The sequence below is a fragment of the Dendrobates tinctorius genome, unplaced genomic scaffold (assembly GCF_039654945.1).
Source record: "Dendrobates tinctorius isolate UK_male_01 unplaced genomic scaffold, ASM3965494v1 ptg000132l, whole genome shotgun sequence".
Taxonomy (NCBI): Eukaryota; Metazoa; Chordata; class Amphibia; order Anura; family Dendrobatidae; genus Dendrobates; species Dendrobates tinctorius.
This window is the reverse complement of record NW_027361800.1, coordinates 2,580,689-2,602,541: the sequence shown is the minus strand read 5'-3', so window position 1 is coordinate 2,602,541 and position 21,853 is coordinate 2,580,689. Positions and strand designations below refer to the sequence as shown.

At 43.1% G+C, this 21,853-nt stretch overlaps 1 protein-coding gene across 1 annotated transcript in view; it reads left to right on the top strand.

Moving 5' to 3' along the window:
- PRSS57 (serine protease 57) overlaps positions 1-21,853 on the top strand; it is a 247,421-nt gene that overhangs the window by 62,704 nt on the left and 162,864 nt on the right. The window lies entirely within an intron of this gene.

Genomic DNA, 21,853 nt, shown 5'->3' with positions numbered 1-21,853 from the left:
CCTTCCCTTAACATCAATATTTCACATTTTGCCCTGTTTAATTTAAATCCCGAGAAAGCCCCGAATTTTTCGATTTCCCCTAATAAGCGTGGTAAATCTCTTTTTGAGTTATTCATGTATAGGATAATATCGTCAGCGAAAAGCGCCGACTTAACTATCATTGATCCTATTCTAATCCCCTCATGGGAATCTTGTGAGTTAAGGAACCTAGAGAGGGGTTCTATTGCTAGGTTAAATAGCAATGGCGATAAAGGGCATCCCTGACGGGTTCCCTTATACAGTTTGAAAGCATCAGACAAAAATCCCGGCGTATATACTTTGGCTTTGGGGCTTTTGTACAAAGTCGTTAAATAGTCTCTAAATGGACCCACCATTCCCACTTTGTCTAGTACCATACCCAGCCATGGCCACCTCACATTGTCAAATGCTTTTTCTGCATCCAATGTGACCATGGCCGGGTCAGCACGTGAATCTAATTTCCTAGCTCTAATTGCGTCCAGGATCAGTAGAGTTTTTCTCACGTTCGTGACTGCCGATCGACCTTTGATGAAACCCGTCTGGTGATTTGTAATTATTTTTGGTAACAGCATCGCTAAGCGATCAGCCAGTATCTTAGATAATATCTTGATATCCTGGTTAATTAGTGATATTGGCCGGTATCCCGAGGGCGAATCTTTATCTTTATCCCCTTTTGGGAGCAGTTTGATATAGGCCGTATTCATGTCCTCTGACAAGTTTTCCCCTTTCAATATGTTGTTAAACATTCGTGTCAGGGTGGGTGCGACCTGCGATCTAAGTTCTTTATAGAATTCCCCATTCATCCCATCCGGGCCAGGAGCTTTATGCGCTCCCAAGTGTCTTATTGAGGACTGTACCTCCTCCTCTTTGATATCCATATTTAGAAAGCATCTGTCTTCCTCTGTAAGTGTGGTCAATGCTATCTTCTCTAGCCATTCTCTCCCCCCCGCGAGATTATCAGATTCATCCTTGTATAACTTTGCAAAGTATGTACCCAGAATCCCATTAATGTCTTTGGGATTAGTTACCATATCCCCTTTTCCCCCTTTAATGCTGTTATTAGGGTTTGTGCACGTTTACCTCTCGCTAGATTAGCCAGGAGCCTGCCAGACTTATCACCATATCTGTTCAATTCCACTTCTCTTTGTCCCCATACTAATTGCTCCCTCCTTTCCGCCCATTCCTCATATCTATTTTTGGCCTCTACCCATTTCTGTTTGTTAGAATCATTTGGACAATTCTTAAAAGTTGTGTACTTAGTCCTTACCTCATTACTCGCTAATACATATTGCTCCCTGATCTTCCTCTTCAGCTTTAACGTGTAGGCTATGATCCTTCCCCGTATTACCGCTTTCCCTGCTTCCCAGAATAATTTTGTGTTCTGTTCATGTTCGGCATTTAACAACGCATATTCTGACCACCATTCCCTGAGTTGTTTTCCAAAGTCTCCATCATTTAACAAAAAGGATGGGAAGCGCCATAAAATATCCTGCCCCCTCTGAAATTTTTCTGACAGGTCTATCGCTACTGGACTGTGATCTGATATGACCATATCTTCTATGATCACCCGCCGTGTCCTTTGTATCATGTTGCCGGACCCCAATATCAAATCTATTCTAGACCATGAATTTTGAGCGTGTGAGTAATGAGTATATTCTCTCTCCTGCGGATGCAACACTCTCCAAATGTCTTTGATGTGTAGGTGCGAAGTCATATCTTCCAGATAATTCCTACCTGTTCCCTGTCGTTCCCCAGTATTACCCTCTCTACACGATGATCTCTTTCTATCTTCTCCCTCTCTCATAACTTGATTGAAGTCGCCCCCTAATATCACGTTGGGCTCTGCATCCCTCAGGATTCTGTTTTGTAACTGAGTAAAAAAATCTTTTTGAGATATATTAGGTGCATAAACATTGTATAGGCTGAATTTTTCCTCACATACCTCGATGAGTAGATGTAAAATCCTCCCTTCCTCATCTCCTTCCTCTTGTATTATTCTATGAGCAAGTGATTTGTTTATTAGGATTATTACTCCCCCCTTTCTAGATGAGGTCCCCGAACTGAACACTGCGCTTACCCACATCTTATGCATCCTAAATGCCTCGCTCCCCCCCAAATGTGTTTCCTGAAGCAGGGCTATATCCGCTTTTAGTCTTTTTAAATGTCTCAGAACCATGCTTCTCTTGTTAGGGGACCTTAGGCCTTTCACATTCCATGTTACTATCTTAGGCATAACCGAGCTCTGGGAGGATTCCCTCCTCTGCTGTTGTTATATCTCAATTTATAATTTTCTCCATATGAGGACCTGAGTTCACGACCCATTCTTGTCATTCTCTCCCACCTTCTTTCAGTTTGGAACCACATATAAAAACCCTCTTTTAAAGAAAATTCCCCACCCTTCCCCTCTATTTTCCTCCACTCCTTTTCCCCATTTTCGACTTCCATTTTTTCTACCCTTCAAACGTCGACAACCCCTTCCCGCCTCCCCTACAGAGCCTTTTAACTGACCCGCCTATGAACAAGAATGACCAACCTCTCTATAGTATATCTTACAGTATGTGGCCTTCCGTAACTATAACAGATTTCCGTTGTAACTTGTCTACCCTCCCAAACCTCCCCCGGTTGATTAATCACATGCCATTCCCACCAGCAGTAAGACTGTGCATAATGTGAGAGAAAAAAAAAAAAAGGTGGGGGGGGGTAGGGGGGCACACAGCACGCACGGAGGGCTAGAAGAATAATGGGTATCGAAAAGAAAGCAAGAGGAAACGTAAAGCCACGAACAAGAGAATATGTGGGGGAGTGAAAATATCAGAAGTCAATTAGCAAATTAATGACGAAAATTCGTTTCTCCGCTGGTCGTCACATCCCATCTTCTCTGGATCGCCCTACTGGTTAACCACCTCCTCTTCTGGGCCACGAAACAGAAAGTGAGATCTTTCAGCGGTTGTTATGTTCCTGATCCGATTTGTCCAAGTCCATTTCTGCAATATCCGTGTTTATGTGAAGCTCCTGGCGTAGATCCTCTTCTCTCGTTGGTACATTGGTGCCTTTGCGTTGATTTCCCATATCTAATTGACTTTTTGATCTCATAGTGTCCTTCTTCTCATGTCCGTTTTGTGTTCCACAGCTTTTTTGTATAATGTTTAACGCCTCATTAGGGTCAGATATTATTTTCATTTTACCGTCCTGCGCTCTGAACCGGAGTATGGCTGGATACATCAGATGAAAGCGAATGTTTTTGCGGAACAAAATTGTGCACACTTCACTGAATGCTTTACGTCTTCTGGAGACATCTATGGAGTAATCGTTGTATACCAGTATCTTATGACCCCGTATTAATAATGGCTGCCGCCTGCTCTTAAATGCTCTAAGCACCTCCTCCTTATCCTTATAATCAAGGTATTTCACCACCACTTGGCGAGGTTTTGTGATGTTAGGACGTTGTGGTATGCCATTCCGAGAGTTTACTGACTCTGGTTCACGAGGTGGACTCACCCTGTGAGCTCTTTCCACTCTGCAACGGTGCGAGAGCCCCAGTGCTTTGGGGAGGTCAATTTCACATATCTCATCAAGTGCTCTGGATCCCAGTGATTCCGGCAGCCCCACCAGTTTTAGGTTGCTCCGTCTGGAGCGGTTTTCCAGGTCATCTATTTTGCCCACCATATAGGCGGACTGTTTTTGCAGGTCATTTATCTGTGACTTCATCTCCTCTATCTTATCCTCCGCTCCTGACACCCTCTGTTCAGTTTCTTGAATTCTGGCCTCATGCTGTGTTGAGGCATTTTGAATCTCAGGCAATGAATTATGTACCACCTCTTTAATTGTTAGCATTACATCTTCTTTTAGTGAAGTAACTACTTCTTTTGCCAGCAATTTATAATCAATTAGTATATCTCTGGTCTGTGCATTCTTCCTCCTCTCCCTTCTATGACCTGTCTCAGTTTCACCTCTGTCTTTGCAGCTTTGCACACTGTTGCTCCCACCTCCCTCCTCCCCCTCCTGCATTCCTCCACTCTCCTCGTGTGCCGGCGCCATCTTGCCAGACGCTTCTTCACCCCTCCTCTGTCCTCCGTCCTCCTCCTCTCTCCCCGCGCTTCTAAGGACATAACGATCCATCCCTCCTGCTCCTGTCACACCACTCGCTCCTGTTTGTGGCCTGGGATCGCGGCGGGCGATGCAATAAAATACCGGTATGTGGCGGGTCAGGCAGGAGCTCCTTCACCTTGCGTCCTCCAGGGCAGCGCCGGAACCGGAAGTCTCTTTATTTTTGTTTTATTACAGGAGACATGGCTTCAGTGATATGGGTGATGTCGTTAATATGGTTTAATTTAGATTCATTAAAGGAGTCTGTGTCATTCTTTGAATTAAGGGACTTTATTCTGGCTGTGTGTTTATTTACAATATAACTATAGGATTAGTAATGGATAGGCGTCTTATAGACGCCTCTCTATTGCTAAGCCATAGGCTTGATGTCACCGGACAATACATATGTGACATCAACCCCACAAATATCAAAACCACTTGCCACCACCACAGAGCAAGTGGGAAGAGAACTGGCGCATTTAATAGAGAATACCAGCCCCCAGCTGTCAGCTTTAGCTTGGCTGGTTGTCAAATGGGGCGACCCCACGTTTTTAAATTATTTATTTAAATAATTCAAAAAACAGCATGTGGACCTCTCTATTCTTGATAATCAGCCTTGCTAATGCTGATAGCGGAGGGTTGCAACACGCAGCTGTCAGTTTTTCCTGGCTGGTTATCTAAATTACAGGGGAACCATGTCAATTTTTTTAAATTATCTATTTATAGCGCAATTGATGGGTCAATAAATGACATTTTCCTGGTGTCTGCCCCTAATTTTAGCAGCTTTGGCAGCTTTTTGGCCCCCCTGGAGGTGTTGTCCATGCATTTGGTTTTGCCTCCCATCGAAATCAATAGGCTTTGGGTATGTTCAACGAACCGTTCAGCAAACATCAGAATGTTCGCCGATCCTAACCAAACCTTGAAAGGTTTGCGCATCTCTATAGGTGAGCAATATGATACCGATAAATTTGGAGCAAGTATTTTGAGGCTCATTTAGCAATGAAATGTACCCAAGAAGATGTAATACCCTATGAATGAGCACTAAAATACCAATAAACTAAGTTTTTCTAAGTTGAACTTAGTTTTTGGAGGCTTTTAGAGCAAGGAAATGTACTCAAGAAGATGTAATAGCTTATGGGTAAGCAATATAATACCGATAAATTTTGAACCAGTTTTTTTTAGGCTTTTAGAGCAGCGAAATGTACCCATGAATATGTAATACCCTATGGATAATATGATATTGATAAATTTTGAACAAAGTATTTTGAGGGTTATATACCAACGAAATGTTCTCCAGACTATGGAATAGTTTTATAGGTGAGCATTTATTGTAATACCAATACATTTTTTGAGCCTTTTATAGCAATGAAATGTACCTAGAATATGTAATACCCTATGGGTGAGCAATATGATACCTATAAATTTTGAACAAGTTTTTTTGAGGGTTATATTCCAAGGAAACATACTTCAGACAACAGAATAGTCTATGGGTGATCAATATAATAATGATAACATTTTTAACAAGGTTTTTGAGGGTAATATAACAACAAAATGTACCAAAGAACACATAATACTGCATGGCTGAAAAATGTATCCCAGCAAAATTTTTAAACTTTTTTTGAGCCTTATATATCACATAATAATTATAGCCAGAACACATAATAGCGTATGGATGAGAAAATGTGAGCAAAATGCTTTTTTCTACTGTTATATACCACCAAAATATGACAAAGCATGTAATACTCCATGGATGAGTAATCTACCTTTGAAATATTTTTCTATGCTTTTTGTAAGTTTTACATACCACTGTAATGAAACAATAAGAGTATTAAACTGTATAGATAAGTCATTGAATCCACAAAAAATTTGAGCAAAAATATTTTGAAAGTGTATTTGATGTACTTATACAGTCATAGAGGTTTTGCCGAAAATGCAAAGCCAGAAATTATGCAGAGGGTCATCCGTAGACAACAAATTCCGGGCTTCATTAAAATATTGAATATTACAAACAGTTTATGTGCTGCTGTTATCTGGTGGTGTGGAAAAGTGTGGGCTAATTCAGACTTTGTTCATTTTTATGAGCGTGAGCCTGTCTGCATTCCATTTTATGACCCCCCCTCAGTGGCACTAAAATCCTGCTCAGACGAGACGCTAGTGGCAGGTCAGCACACAACACCTCCAAGACATAGAGGGAGAGCTCATATCAGGTGTCCAGTCAAAAGAGTTAATAGTTGAAAGCCGCAGAGGAATTAGGGAGTACGCTGGTCTAGTCGATCAAGTATTGCTTGACCATCTTTAAAAATGTTTCCCTGCTTGTCAAAAATAACCAGTCTTCATGCCTTGGGCGCTGGGCTGCTGTCATGAAATTGGTCCCCGCCTTTTACAGTGTATTTCTGCCTCTGCTGTGGTTCTCCTTGGCCTCTACTTTTTGATTGGACAAGGAAGCTTGCCCTCTGCTGCTAGCATTGTCTGATGGGAATTTTTTCAACATACACTACCATTCAAAAGTTTGGGGTCACCCAGACAATTTTGTGTTTTCCATGAAAACTCATACTTTTATTAATCAAATGAGTTGTCAAATGAATTTAAAATCTAGTCCAGACGTTGACAAGGTTCGAAAAAAAAGATTTTTATTTGAAATAATATTTTTCTCCTACAAACTTTGCTTTCATCAAAGAATGCTCCCTTTTCAGCCATTACAGCATTGCAGACCTTTGGCATTCTAGCAGTTAATTTGCTGAGGTAATCTGGAGCAATTTCACCCCATGCTTCCAGAAGCCCCTGCCACAGGTTGGTTTGGCTTGATGGGCACTTTTTGCGTACCGTACAGTCAAGCTGCTCTCACAACAGCTCAATGGGGTTGATATCTGGTGACTGCACCAGCCGCTCCATTACAGATAGAATGCCAGCTGCCTGCTTCTTCCCTAAATAGTTGTTGCATAATTTGGAGGTGTGGTTTGGGTCATTGTCCTGTTGTAGGATGAAATTGGCTCCAATCAAGCGCTGTCTGCAGGGTATGGCATGGCATTGCAAAATGGAGTGATAGCCTTCCTTATTCAAAATCCCTTTTACCTTGTACAAATCTCCTACTTTACCAGCACCAAAGCAACCCCAGACGATCACATTACCTCCATCATGCTTGACATATGGCGTCAGGCACTCTTCCGGCATCTTTTCAGTTGTTCTGTGTCTCACAAATGTTCTTCTGTGTAATCCAAACACTTCAAACTTTTTTCCAATCTTCCTCTGTCTGATGTCTGTGTCCTTTTGCCCATATTAATCTTTTCCTTTTATTAGCCAGTCTTAGATATGCTTTTTTCTTTGCCACTCTGCCCTGAAGGTGAGTATCACAGAGTCGCCTCTTCACTGTAGATGTTGACACTGGCGTTTTGCGTGTACTGTTTAATGAAGCTGCCGTTTGAGGTCCCATGAGGCGTCGATTTCTCAAACTATAGATTCTAATATACTTGTCTTGTTGCTCAGTTGTGCAGCGGGACCTCCCACTTCCCTTTCTACTCTGGTTAGAGCATGTTTGTGCTCTCCTCTGAAGGGAGTAGTACAAACCTTTGTAGGAAATCTTCAGTTTCTTGGCAATTTCTCGCATGGAATAGCCTTCATTTCTAAGAACAAGAATAGACTGTCGAGTTTATTTTTTTCTGGACATTTTGAGAGTTTAATGGAACCAACAAATGTAATACTCCAGATTCTCAACTAGCTCAAAAGAAGGTCAGGTTTATCGCTTCTCTTATCAGCCAAACTGTTTTCAGCTGTGCTAACATATATGCACAAGGGTTTTCAAGGGTATTCTAACCATCCATTAGCCTTCTTACACTGTTATCAAACACAAAGTACCATAAGAACACTGGAGTGATGGTTGTTAGAAATGGGCCTCTATACACCCATGAAGATATTGCATTGCAAACCAGACATTTGCAGCTAGAATAGTCATTTACCACATTAAGAGTGTATTTCTGAATCATTTATTGTTAGCTTCATAGAAAAAAAACTGTGCTTTTCTTTCAAAAATAAGGAAATTTCTAAATGACCCTAAACTTTTGAACAGTAGTGTATATTCCACAATGGCCTTCTGGTATAGCACCATTTTAGAAGACCTCTCCGCCTCAGAAAGAAGAGATGCAAAGTTCTTCTTGTAGCATGGGTCTAGCAGGGTGAACAACCAGAACTCCTTTTTGGACAAGATGAATGCAAAGCGAGGGTTATGGGAAAGGCAGCGGTACATAACATGCATACAGTTATGCTAAGCTCCATACAGCCAACTCTACCCTGTCTCCACCATGATGATAATTCTCCTCCTCCTCTGTCTCTTCCTCATCATTCCCATCCTCAGCTTATCCATGTAGGAGAGATGGGACAAAGGTTATGTCCTGTTCCTCCTCTTCCTCCTCCTCAACGTCCATATCCTCATTGTTACACACTCCGGGCTGAGTTGAGCAGATGAGATGAGACTCGGCTGGCTACAATCGCTCTGCGTTATGTTTTCCTCCATCCCCAGCTGCTCCGTATAAAAAGCTTCATGTTTAATTGTTTGTGAGCAGTGACTGTTTAAGTAGGCACAGAAGTGGGATAGTTGCACTGACTATGGTGTCATCGCCACTCACCAGCTTTGTGGAGCCCTCAAAGTCTTGGAGAACCAAGCAAATGTCAGACATCCATGCCCATTCTTCAGTTGTTATTTGTGGAGGCTGACTAGAATACCGATAAGCGTGTTGAAGCTGGTACTCAACCACTGGCCTCTTCTGCTCAAAAAGCCTTGTCAGCATGTGCAGTGTGGAGTTCCAGCTTGTTGTGACGTTGCACACCAGTCGCTGAGCTGGCACTTGAATGTACTGCTGCAGCACTGCGATTTCTGCGGCAGCTGTAGCTGACTTGCAGAAATGGGTGCTGACATGGCATGCCTTGACCAGAAGCTCTGGCAAATCTGTTGAGCACATGTACAAAGCATGGTATGTGTGTGAGCTTACAAAGCTTCAGAGCTGCCACCAGGTTACGCCCATTATCACACATCACTATGCCTGGTTGGAGTTTCAGTGGCAAAAAAACACTAATCTGTCTAGTCTGTTATTCTCTTAAGTAACTCTGTCTCGATGTGCAGTTTGTCTCCTAGACAAATTAGCTTCTGCAGAGGCTATTGCCTCTTCGCTGAGGCAGTGCTGCAGAGCTTCCAAGCTTTTGGCTGATGTTGATGACGTGCTCTGAGATACCTCATCATAGATGGGAGGTTGAGGAGGAGCAGGAAAGGGTACAGGAACTGCTGTAGGAGATGGAAGAAACCTTGATAGAAGTAGAGCCAGCAATGATCAGGGCTGGGTGCAAATGCACCGTGCAAGCTTGTGACTCGGCCCCAGCTTCCACAATGTTCACCCAGTGTATCGTCATGGAAATGTAGGGTCCCTGCCCAAAAGCGCTTGTCCACGTTTCGGTCGTTAAGTGGAAAATGCCAGTAAGTTTATTGGTAGGGGTACAGATGATGTACAAGGCAAGGAGAACAGGTAGCGAGGGACGGAGGGACAGCTGCCGCCATGAGTCAGTGGAAATTCTTTGTGTCTACCAGCCTAAATGGCAACATTTCCATGGCAAGCAGCCTGGAAATGTTCCCGTTTAGCATTTGGGCCTGTGTGTGGGTGGTTAGGAACTTTCTTTTTCATTCCAAAACCTGAGGAAGGGACAGCTGAATGCTGGACTGGGAAAAGGATTAGGAAATGCCTGATGATAATAAGTCAGAATGTACAAGGATAGGTGCAGGGCAGAAGGCATCTGCGCCAGTGTTTTGGACAGGGCATTGGGAATCACCTAGCACAGAGGAAGAGGCAGTGGTGTCACCCAATACCACCAATCATGGGCCACCACCTGATCATGCTGGCGGTGGTTAGATTCTTAGTGGTCAGGCCTCTGCAGATCTTTGCATAGCACAGGTTGCAAATGGCCTTTTTGTTTGCTCTGCTGAACAGTTGTCCATTTTCTCCCTCTAATCAACCACCTGCCTCTTCCTGTCTGTTACGGTGCTGCCTATCTCTCCTCCTCAGCCCTGCTGGCCTCGTTCTGCATGCAAACTTCCCAGGTTGGGTTGGTGACTTTATCATCCACCACCTCGTCGTCCACCACCGCACCCTGGTCCTCCTGACTTCGAGATGTAGCAACAACAAGTCTTAGATGCAACTGTGTCTCATCATCATCATCATCTTCCTCCTTAGGCCAAATTTGCCATTCTCCACCATAATGTTCATGTAGCCTGGGTTGCTCTAAGGTTTGTGCACCACTTAATGGCATGTGCCTCCTGTCCCTCTTGTAGCATGCAGGTTGATAGTCCACAATCAAGAAATTATGTTGTTAAGAGCTCCTGGGAGTGTCCTAGTGTGGGATAATTAGTCTGCTGGGAGTCAACATGGTGGGAGGAAAGAGGATCAAGTGATCCAGAATTTAGACTGGTGAGACTGGACCGTGTTGAAGAATGTGTGGTGATGCCAAGCCTGCAGGAAGAATTATCTGCTATACAACTGATCACCTGTTCACACTGCTCTGGCTTAAGAAGTGGTGTACCATGCCTCCCTGCAAAGTAGGACAGGAACCTATGTGTCATAGATGGGCGTGTTTCTTGTGTCAAAGCCAGATATGCCAGATCACCATTGAGGCCGAATTAAGATATTACGCCATCAGATAACAAGCTCAGAGAAAAGAATGCACATGAGTTGTGAGCAAGTCACTTTTCTGGTTTATTGAAACAAGAAGCAGTATTTTATAGCATCTACAGCAATGTATCTCAAGGTAACTCATGTAGCCCCCCTGTTACCCAGGTCATGCTGACCTTTATTTACCATGTACCCAGAACATGTTCTTGCTGATTCTTGAAAACTTGAAAACATGGCATATGAGATAAGAAGTATAAAATCCTTGAATCGGAGACTATAAGGCTACAACATTATGAGAACAAATTCTAGCAATAAAAGGTAAAACATTAACCCTTCTATATCACTTTCCCTCTTTTGTAAATGGTATAACCTTTTGCCACATGGTCAGTTGGTGTCCACAAAGGAGGTACTGTTTCATTGGTCTGTTACCCATAAGAGGGCTTTCTACCTGCTTCACCCATCCATCGTCAGTGTAGACACTTACTTCCTCCATCAGCAGTGGTTATCTATGATACGCTATGGAAGGTTCAGCCTCAGATTTTTTCTACACATACATTATTCAATAGCTTAGGTAATACATATATTAGCGGTTTTACAGCTACATAAGGCAATAAGCAAAACAATAAAATTTGCATATGTCTGTACAATACCAGAAATCCATCCCGCTAGGCCACTAAACCAGTTGCCTGGATTTTAAAAGGAGTCTTTGTATTGTATTAGCTTCATTAAGAACTTCAAATAACCTGGAAAATCTGAGTCCAGGTCTTATTGTGTATGCAGTGTAGTGTTAATACATTCCATGGCTCCAGAGGTAAGGCTAAGTACGGCATAGTCCTTGCAGATACTGGGCTGTCTGTACAGATCTAACAGTCTTTTGGTTTTGTTCTTCCATGTCCATTATAAGAGCATGAGAATAAGTTTCTTTACCCAGTTTATATTTTAAAAGTTTATCCAATGTTTCTGTAAGGTGCAATATTCCTGCTACTGCCAGCAAGGTGATTAGTATAACAGTCATTCTGCCAGTGAATTGACCTTTTTGCAGTGACTGGTGTGGAATCAGGCGGACTTTCCCTTAAGTCTCACTGAGGTGGATTTGGTCAGCTGGACTTGGAATGGGCTGTCAAACTGTGGATCTAGGCTCCTTCTCACGTGTCTGCCTATGACCAACCAGTCACCTGAATTCAGCTGAGGCACATCTGCACTTTTATTAGGATCCTGAGTAGTAGTATGTAGTCAATCTGCAGTCTCTGAGATGGGTAGAGAGGCCTGGATGTCGCTTTCTTATGGACTTTTTCTGTTCTTCCTGGGTTTTGCTGTGCACAGATGAGACGGACTGCATGAGTTTCGCGGCTGCGTAACTAAAACCAGAACCGATCCAGAAGGCATATACCATGGTACACATGTGACTTTTTGAGGAGTGTGTGGGGCTTTGTGTTGCTTGCGCCATTACTAGGAACAGGGACCTCAGTAAACACATTTTACCCTTATTCTCCCATACTCCATTTTAGTTCAGCTCAGCCCCCATTTTCCCCCATCATTCCTTCTCTGAGGGGGAAGCCTGATGCTTGAGGGATTTCTGGACATGTAGGCTCAGTGTAGCTGGATTTCCCTAACTCCTCGCCACCGTCCTCTGCTCCCTAGGCCATCTTGCTGCTACTTTAGCAGCCTCATGCACCCTTCTGTTGCCCTCTACCTCCAGGGAGCTACCTTTTGTGTGTGCTTTCACCTTGATTATGCCAACCTGGACTGGTAACTGCCTCCATTAATTATTTCACCAGCTCTGCATTTTTAATGGGCTTACCAGCTGATGTAAGAAAAGCTCTGCTTCTCCAGATGGGGCCAAAATCATGGGATATTCGCCATGCATAGTTCGAATCTGTGTAAATTTTAGTGACTTTACCTGGAGCAGCTCTACACGTCTCAGTGAGTGCCTTCACCTCTGCCTCCTTCACTGACATGTGAGGAATCATAGAATCATAGAATCGTAGAGTTGGAAGGGACCTCCTGGGCCATCTGGTTCAACCCCCTGCTCAAAGTAGGATTCGCTAAATCATCCCAGTCAGATCTCTGTCCAGCCTCTGTTTGAAGACTTCCATTGAAGGAGAACTCACCACTTCTTGTGGCAGCTTGTTCCACTCATTGATCACTCTAACTGTCAAAAAGTTTTTTCTAATATCTAATCTGTGTCTCCTCCCATTCAGTTTCATCCCATTGCTTCTAGTCTTTCCTTGTGCAAATGAGAATAAAGTTGATCCTTCCACAATGTGACAGCCCTTTAGATATTTGTAGACAGCTATAGAATCATGAACAAGTAGTTCAGCTCGGATTACCTCATGTGAGGATAGTACCGCATATCCAATGTAGAGTCACCCATTCTGGTGGCATCTGGAGCCATCTGCAAAAAATTCAAAATCTGCATTAGAAACAGGTTTTTCATGAACATGTGCAAAACCCACTGTCTCCTGAATCATCAGTTCTATGCAGTCATGTTCGTGCGTCATGTCAAAGTATTCTTCCTCACTTGTTAATACTGTCACCAATTCCCCCTTTTCTGAATCCACAGGCAGAACATTACATCTTTTGAGGGTGACATATTCAGGAATTAGTTGAGCCCATTCAAGTCTGAGCTGCCTGGCCATAGACAGGTGTTTTGGTTGAACTTGTATGATGAATGGCATGGATGTTATGTGGGGAGTAACTTGTCAAAGGAAAAGTCACTGTGATCTCACACGCCTTTCCTAGCAGTAGTGCAGCTACCCCTACCGCACGGACACACGTAGGAGACCCTCTGATCACTGGGTCTAATTGTGCTGAGTAGTAATAATAATAATCTTTATTTATATAGCGTCAACATATTCTGCAGCGCTTTACAGTTTCAAAACACAAGTCATAAGTAACAACTTTAACAATACAATAATTAAAGCAAAATAAGACGACCCTGCTCATGAGAGATTACAATCTACAATGAGGTGAGGGAGATACAAAGTACAGGTGTGTATTTACAATGATGTATTTGCAATGATGGTCCAGCCATCTTGAGGGAGTGAGGGATGGATGGAGATAGTGAATGGGCTACTTATGCACACTTACACATAGAATGATTTTGATTAGTGAACGTGATAGGCCGCTCTGAACAAATGTGTTTTGAGGGAGCGCCTAAAACTATGCAAATTGTGGATAGTCCTAATTTCTTGGGGTAGAGCATTCCAGAGGATTGGCGCAGCGCAGGAGAAGTCTTGGAGTCGGGAGTCGGAGGTACGGATTAATGCAGAGGTTAGTCGAAAGTCGTTTGCAGAGCGCAGCGGTCGGTTAGGCCGATAGACAAAAATGAGGGAGGAGATGTAGGGGGGTGCTGCACTGTGGAGGGCTTTGTGGGTGAGAACAAGTACTTTGAATTGGATCCTATAATGAATGGGCAGCCAGTGTAAGGACTGGTGAAGAGCGGATGCGTCCGAGTACCGACTAGCCAGATAGATGACCCTGGCTGCTGCATTAAGTATGGACTGGAGAGGGGATAGTCGAGTAACAGGGAGGCCAATTAATAGAGCGTTACAGTAATCCAGGCGAGAGTGGATCAATGCTACAGTGAGGGTTTCTGTTGTTTCCATGGTGAGAATAGGGCAGATTCTAGACATGTTCTTTAGATGTAAGTTGCAAGAGCGGGCAAGAGATTGTATATGGGGTGTGAAGGAGAGATTAGTGTCAAATATAAGGCTGAGTTCACACGTGGCGTTTTTTTCGCGTTTCCTCGATTTTGCCTCAAAAACGCGAAAAATAAGCATCCCATGCATTCCTATGGGATTCCGCAATGCTGTGCTAATGCTGCGTTTTTTACCGCGGCGGAATCGCTTCGCGGTAAAAACCGCAGCATGCTCAATAATTTTGCGGAATCGTGGCGATCCCGCACCCATAGGAATGCATTGTTCCGCTTACTTCCCGCATGTGGCTGTGGCTTTGGGTACCATATCCCTGTAAAAAATAGAATTTAAAATAAAAAATATTGTTATTCTTACCTTCCGCCGTCCCGCGCAGTCTTCCCGCTTCTCTCCACGCTCTCGTTCCCAGTAATCCTTTGCGAAAATGCCCGCAATGGCGTCCGTTCTCGCGGGAAGAGCTTTGAGGAGATCATTTGCATATTCCCAGTGCCTTCTGGGATAAGTAAAGAGTCTCCGCGAGCTCAACGATCACTGGGTTTTGGCCGTTGCAGCTGAAAAGAGGAAATCGAAAACCGCGTGCCGATCTTTCATCGTTTTTAAGAAATCTCAATATGGAAGAGGCCAGGAGCCATTTGGTGAGCTGCATTTCTTGCTACATGTTCACAGACTTACCAGTGGAAAAGCCAAACTTCACATGCCACAAATGCAAGCTTGTGTCCCTGTTGGAGGAAAAGTTGCAAAATCTCGAAGAGCGGTTAGCTACGTTGAAGATCATTAAGGAATGTGAAGAGTTCTTAGACAGAGCAGAATTATCTCTTCATGTTACAGAAAGAGAAGAAATTCGAAGTGCACCTGAAGAAACAGAGGAATGGAGACATGTGACCCAGAGAAGCAGGAGGATCAGGAGGCAGTCAGCACCCATACTTCTCAGGAACCAGTACCAGGCTCTCACGCAGGAAAACGATGAAGAAATACATCAGGATAAGACTTTGCCCACAAACAGCAACCTTGTACACCCTCAGAGTCCTCCTGGATGGGGAAAGAAAAATGTTGTGAAGAAGAAACGGAGAGTGGTGGTCATGGGGGATTCCCTGTTGAGAGGAACAGAGGCCGCTATCTGCAGACCGGATATAACTTCAAGAGAAATGTGCTGTCTTCCAGGTGCAAAAATTAAAGATGTGTCTGACAGGATATCAGGACTCTTCAGACCTACAGATGACTACCCATTCCTGGTACTACATGTGGGCACAAATGACACCGCAAGAAACGACCTGGAAACCATCTGCAGAGACTTTGAAGACTTAGGCAAGAAAGTGAAAGAACTGGGAGCGCAGGTGGTCTTCTCTTCCATCCTCCCAGTGGATGGCCATGGAACAAGGAGGTGGAATAAGATTCTGCAGGTGAACAACTGGCTACGTCGATGGTGCCGTCAGCAACGATTTGGATTTATGGATCACGGAGTGGACTACTTGCTAGAGATGGGGTGCACCTTACGAAGACTGGAAAACATGTATTTGGAAGTCGCCTTGCTACACTTGTAAGGAGAGCTTTAAACTAGAACAACATGGGAAGGAAAGCAAAAGACCAGAAAAAGCCATACACCTGACAAATGCTATTGAGAACTCTGCTATTAGAAGTGGAAAGGAAGAACAAAGACAAAAGAATCTAATTAATAAAAATATTGGAGAAAGAGAAACCAATCACAAACTAAAATGTTTCTATACTAATGCACAAAGCATGGGCAACAAACAAGGAGAATTGGAACTACTAACACAGGAAAAGAAATATGATGTCATTGGAATCACTGAAACTTGGTGGGACGATACACATGATTGTAATACAAGACTAGAAGGATACAACTTATTTGCAAGAACCAGACTTGATAAACGAGGAGGTGTCGCATTGTATGTTAGAAACGCGTATATCTGCACAGAGATTGAAGCTTCAGAGACTGGGAGTTCTGTGGAAACTGTTTGGGTAAGAATACAAGGACAGAACAATGGAAAGGACACCATTGTAGGCATTTACTACAGGCCGCCTGTGCAAGCTGAAGATATGGATGAACTCTTTATGCATCAAATGGCCAAGTTCTCCAAAAAATATGACATAGTTGTCATGGGTGATTTCAACTATCCAGACATTTGTTGGGAATCTCTCTCAGGCAAAACTAACAGGTCAAGGAAATTCTTATCCTCTCTTGCTGACAACTTTATCTTCCAAAAGGTAGGGGAGAAAACAAGGGGAACTGCTACCTTGGATCTAATCCTTATAAACAGGGAGGAAATGGTTGAGGAGGTAAAAGTGGCTGGGACCCTAGGAGGTAGCGACCATGCTATTTTAGAATTTTGGATAACTAGAGGAGGAAGACCTGTGAAGACTCAGAAGTCAAGGTTAGATTTCAGAAAGGCAGATTTTAAGGGATTCAGAAAGAGAATTGGAGGGATCCAATGGCTGGATATCCTTAAAGACAAAAATGTCCAGGAAGGATGGGAAATCTTGAAAAGTGAAATTCTCAAAGCACAATTGTTAACAATTCCGAAAACAGGGAAGAATAGGAAGCATTTAAGGAAGCCAGGATGGATGAACACAGAACTTAAGCACATGCTAAAATGGAAGAAAAAAATGTTTATAAAATGGAAAGAGGTAGGCATATCTAAAGAAGAATATAATGCTGTCTGCAGAACCTGCAGGGCACAAATCAGATTATCTAAAGCTGACAATGAATTGAGGCTTGCAAGAGATGTCAAAAGCAATAATAAAGGATTTTGGGGATATGTCAAAAGTAAAAGAAAAGTCAAAGATGCTATAGGATTTTTACAGGATGAAAATGATGAAATGGTAAGACAGGATGTTGAGAAGGCCGAACTTTTAAATTCCTATTTTGCATCTGTTTTCTCTCAGAAAGGAAATGTAACATCAACTGTTCTTCACTGTCCTATTAAGGGAATAGAAGAATCCAGGATATCTATAAACAGAAAGATAGTGAGGAAACACTTAGCTAACCTAAATGAATTCAAGTCTCCAGGTCCAGATGAATTACACCCCAGAGTACTGAAGGAGATAGCAGAAGAAATTTTTGAACCCCTCTCCATAATCTTTGAAAATTCTTGGAGAACAGGAGAAGTCCCAGAAGACTGGAGAAGAGCAAATATTGTTCCTATCTTCAAAAAGGGGAAGAAGGTGGACCCAGGCAACTATAGGCCAGTGAGTCTGACTTCTATACCAGGAAAGATCTTTGAACAAATTATTAAACAACATGTATGTCAGTACCTGGATAAGAATGAAGTGATTAAACAGAGTCAGCATGGGTTTGTAACTAATAAGTCATGTCAGACTAACTTAATTTCCTTCTATGACGGAATCACTGATTGGGTGGATCAAGGAAATGCTGTAGATATAGTATATCTTGACTTCAGCAAAGCATTTGACAAAGTATCTCATACAACCCTTATTGAAAAAATGACTAAGTATGGAATGGACAAGGCAACTGTTAGGTGGATTCATAACTGGCTTAGTGATCGGACCCAAAGAGTGGTCGTAAATGGCTCCACATCCAGTTGGAAGAATGTCTCAAGTGGGGTACCACAGGACTCTGTCCTGGGCCCTGTATTGTTCAACATCTTTATCAACGATTTAGATGAAGGAATTGAGGGTAAGCTGATTAAATTTGCTGATGACACAAAGCTAGGAGGGATAGCTAATACTAGAGAAGAGAGAGAGAGAGGATTCAAAAAGATATAAATAAACTGGAGAAGTGGGCAGCAACTAACAGAATGGTTTTTAACAGGGAAAATTGCAAAGTACTACATCTGGGCAATAAAAATGAAAAAGCATATACAGAATGGGAGGAATAGGCCTAAGCAACAGCACATGTGAAAAAGATTTGGGTATACTAACAGATCACAGACTGAATATGAGTCAACAGTGATGCAGCAGCAAAAAAGGCAAATGCAATTCTAGGATGTATTAACAGAAGCATACAGTCTAGATCACGTGAAGTCATTATTTCCCTCTACTCCTCTTTGGTCAGACCTCATCTGGAATATTGTGTCCAGTTTTGGGCACCACATTTTAAAAAAGACATCAACAAACTGGAGCAAGTTCAGAAAAGAGCAACCAGAATGGTGACCGGTCTGCAAACCCTGTCTTATGAGGAAAGGTTGCAGGATTTGGGATTGTTCAGTTTGCAAACGAGAAGACTGAGAGGAGACTTAATAGCTGTCTACAAATATCTAAAGGGCTGTCACATTGTAGATGGATCAACTTTATTCTCATTTGCACAAGGAAAGACTAGAAGCAATGGGATGAAACTGAATGGGAGGAGACACAGATTAGATATTAGAAAGAAATTTTTGACAGTTAGAGTGATCAATGAGTGGAACAAGCTGCCACGAGAAGTGGTGAGTTCTCCTTCAATGGAAGTCTTCAAACAGAAGCTGGACAGACATCTGACTGGGATGATTAAGCGAATCCTGCTTTGAGCAGGGGGGGTTGGACCAGATGGCCCAGGAGGTCCCTTCCGACTCTACGATTCTATGATTCTATGATTCTATAAGAACAAATTCTAGCAATGAAAGGAAAAACATTAACCATTCTATATCATGCACCATCATCAGCACTTCCACTTCCCCATCCATTAATGCACTGTTACGCATTTTGTAATTGCTAGGTCTCTTAAAACCAAATTTATTTTTAATAAATGAAAAAAAAAATGGTTACCTGCAGCAATCCAAGCGAGTTTTGAGAGATTACTCCACCGTAATGTAACAGAAAGCACAAAAAGTGTATGGATGACAATCAAATTCAATCCAGAAAAATGTTTCAAAGCTTTTAGTAATTTTGCAGATAACAGAAATGTTCACAGACCATGTAAAAATGTATGTCTGAGAAATGGAAGTCTACAAAATTTTTAGAAGCTTTTTAGCATTTTTACAGCTTACAACAATGTTCACAGACAACGCAACACAGCGAGCCATCGATGACCATTAGCGTCAAGCTTTGCTGTGGTCCTCACATAGGTCATTGGATTGTTATCAGTGTGAACTTTAAAATGCACTCCATGGAGGTAGTCATTTAGTTTGTCTACCACAGCCCACTTCAAAACTCAGAACTCAAGTTTATGTGCTTGAGAATTGGGTTCACTCTGCGTCAATCCTCGACTGATGTAGACTGGCCACACGACACCATTATGCTCCTGATACAAGACTGCTCCAAACCCTCAAAAGAAGCATCCACATAAAGTACATATGGTCTGTTGGGGTCAGCATAGGCCAACACTGATGCCTGTGTCAAGCAAGAATTGAGGTTCTCAAATGCCTCATCACATGCTGTGTTCATCTCTCTCTGAAGGGTTAATTTACCCTGAAGTAGGCCTTGGTTGCAGGCTTCTTGGGGCAAGCTGTCCCTTGTGGAGGTGATACCCTTTGGTAGAAGCAGTTAAAGACTTTGCTATCTTGGAAGTAATGTGTCACAAATCTTCAGTAGTACCCGTAGTATCCTAGAAAAGATCTGAGCTCAACCAATTAGGTGGGCTTAGGCCACTCAAGCACAGCTTGCATTTTGGTTGGGTCTGTAGAGATAGCGTCCTACATACTTGTGTCCTACATACTTCACAGCCTTTTGGTACTTGTCAAGGGATAGTTTTAGTCCAGCTTCCTCTAGCCGATCCAACACTTTGATTAATCAGATTATCTAGGTAGACCAGGACTTCACTGAAATTCAAGTCCCCATCAGTTTGTCCATGCATCTCTGGAAGGTTACTCGGTCACCCATCACTCCCTGAGGCTCCCGCTGAAATTTGTAGGGCCCAATAGGACAAATTAAAGCAGTCTTCTCTTGATTCTCCTTGGTCATGGGTAGGGTTGAGCGAAACGGGTCGGTCAAATTGATAAGTCGCCGCCTTTCGCTAAAGTTGGGTTTCGCCGATCGAAACCCGACCATAGCAGGAGGTCGGCCATGAGGTCGCCGACCCGCACGCCAAAGTCACGTTTCCCATGATGCTTCCATCGCCTTTTCTCAGCCAATCACCAAGGACGCACACTGTGGGCGACGTGATGACATCAGCAGCGGCCACCACCATCTTAGAGAAGGGCATTCGTGTGATTGGCTTGCTTTGTGTGGCGTCACAGTGGCTATAAAAGCCCTGACCGTCGACCGCCATTTTACTTCTGCCGATCTTAGCATAGGGAGAGGTTGCTGCTGCTGATTCTCAATAGGAAGAGCGTTAGGCAACAAAGAAAAAATAAACTGTGCTTCTTCTGATAGCGATTTCAACTGTACAGTTAGTGTGCAGTGACAGGGGAGGATTTTTGTGTGTGCAGCAGCGCTGGTGGTTATTAGGCTGCCTTATAAGGCTACCTGATAGCTGCATGCTGTGTGCACGCTGCTGTGCAGACTGCTTTTTTAAAAGCAAAAAAACTTTTATTCTGATTTTCTGCACAGTTAGAGAGCGTTCATTATTTCACACAGCGTATAGAGGTGTACGCTCCTCACACACTACCGTGTACCGGCTGGTATCATGGACATATACATGATATCTGTGTGCGACTCCGTAAAAAAATAGACGGAGATTTAAAATTTTCCATACATACACCGTATAGAGCTGTCCGCTTCTCAAACAGTTTCGTATATCAGCTGTTTGTATTGTGGTCAAATCTATACAGAGACAGCGTGTGTGTGTGAGACTCTGTAAATACATATACGGACATTTCAATTTTTCCATACACCGTATAGAGCTGTCCGCTTGTCAAACAGTATCGTATATCTGCTGTTTGATAATGGTCAAATCTATACAGAGACTGCGTGTGTGTGTGACTCCGTAAAAAAATAGATGGAGATTTAAAATTTTCCGTACATACACCGTATAGAGCTGTACACTCCTCACACACTACCGTGTACCAACTGGTATCACGGACAAATACATGCTATCTGTGTGTGACTCCGTAAAAAAAGCGGAGATTTAAAATTTTCCATACATACACCGTAGAGCTGTCAGCTTCTCAAACAGTATCGTATACCTGCTGTTTGATGATGGTCAAATCTATACAGAGACAGCGGTGGGTCTCTCCGGGAGGGGACGAAGAAGGGGGTGCATTGGGGGGCATGCGGCTTATCTCAGTGCAGTGCGGGAAAAATAGACTCCCGGGCGAAACAGCAGATGGGAGGGTCAAAATCGGGACTGACCCGCTGGATCCAAGATGGTTGGGAGGCTTGTTACAAGTTCCAACAAGCTAATCACCCTTTGATGTGGCAGTTCTGCAGTTGCATAGGGTTCCAACCTGAGGATTCCAGATTCAATTTCTTAGGGACAGAAGGCAGAGTTCTTCTTTCTCCTTTCTGTTGTGCAGCGCCAAGGCTCATTGTCCTCTCACATCGAGCTGCAGAACTATCTGTTCTTAAACTATGCTCTCTTTCTAGAACAGTGCTGTCTCCTCTCAGTAATGGCTG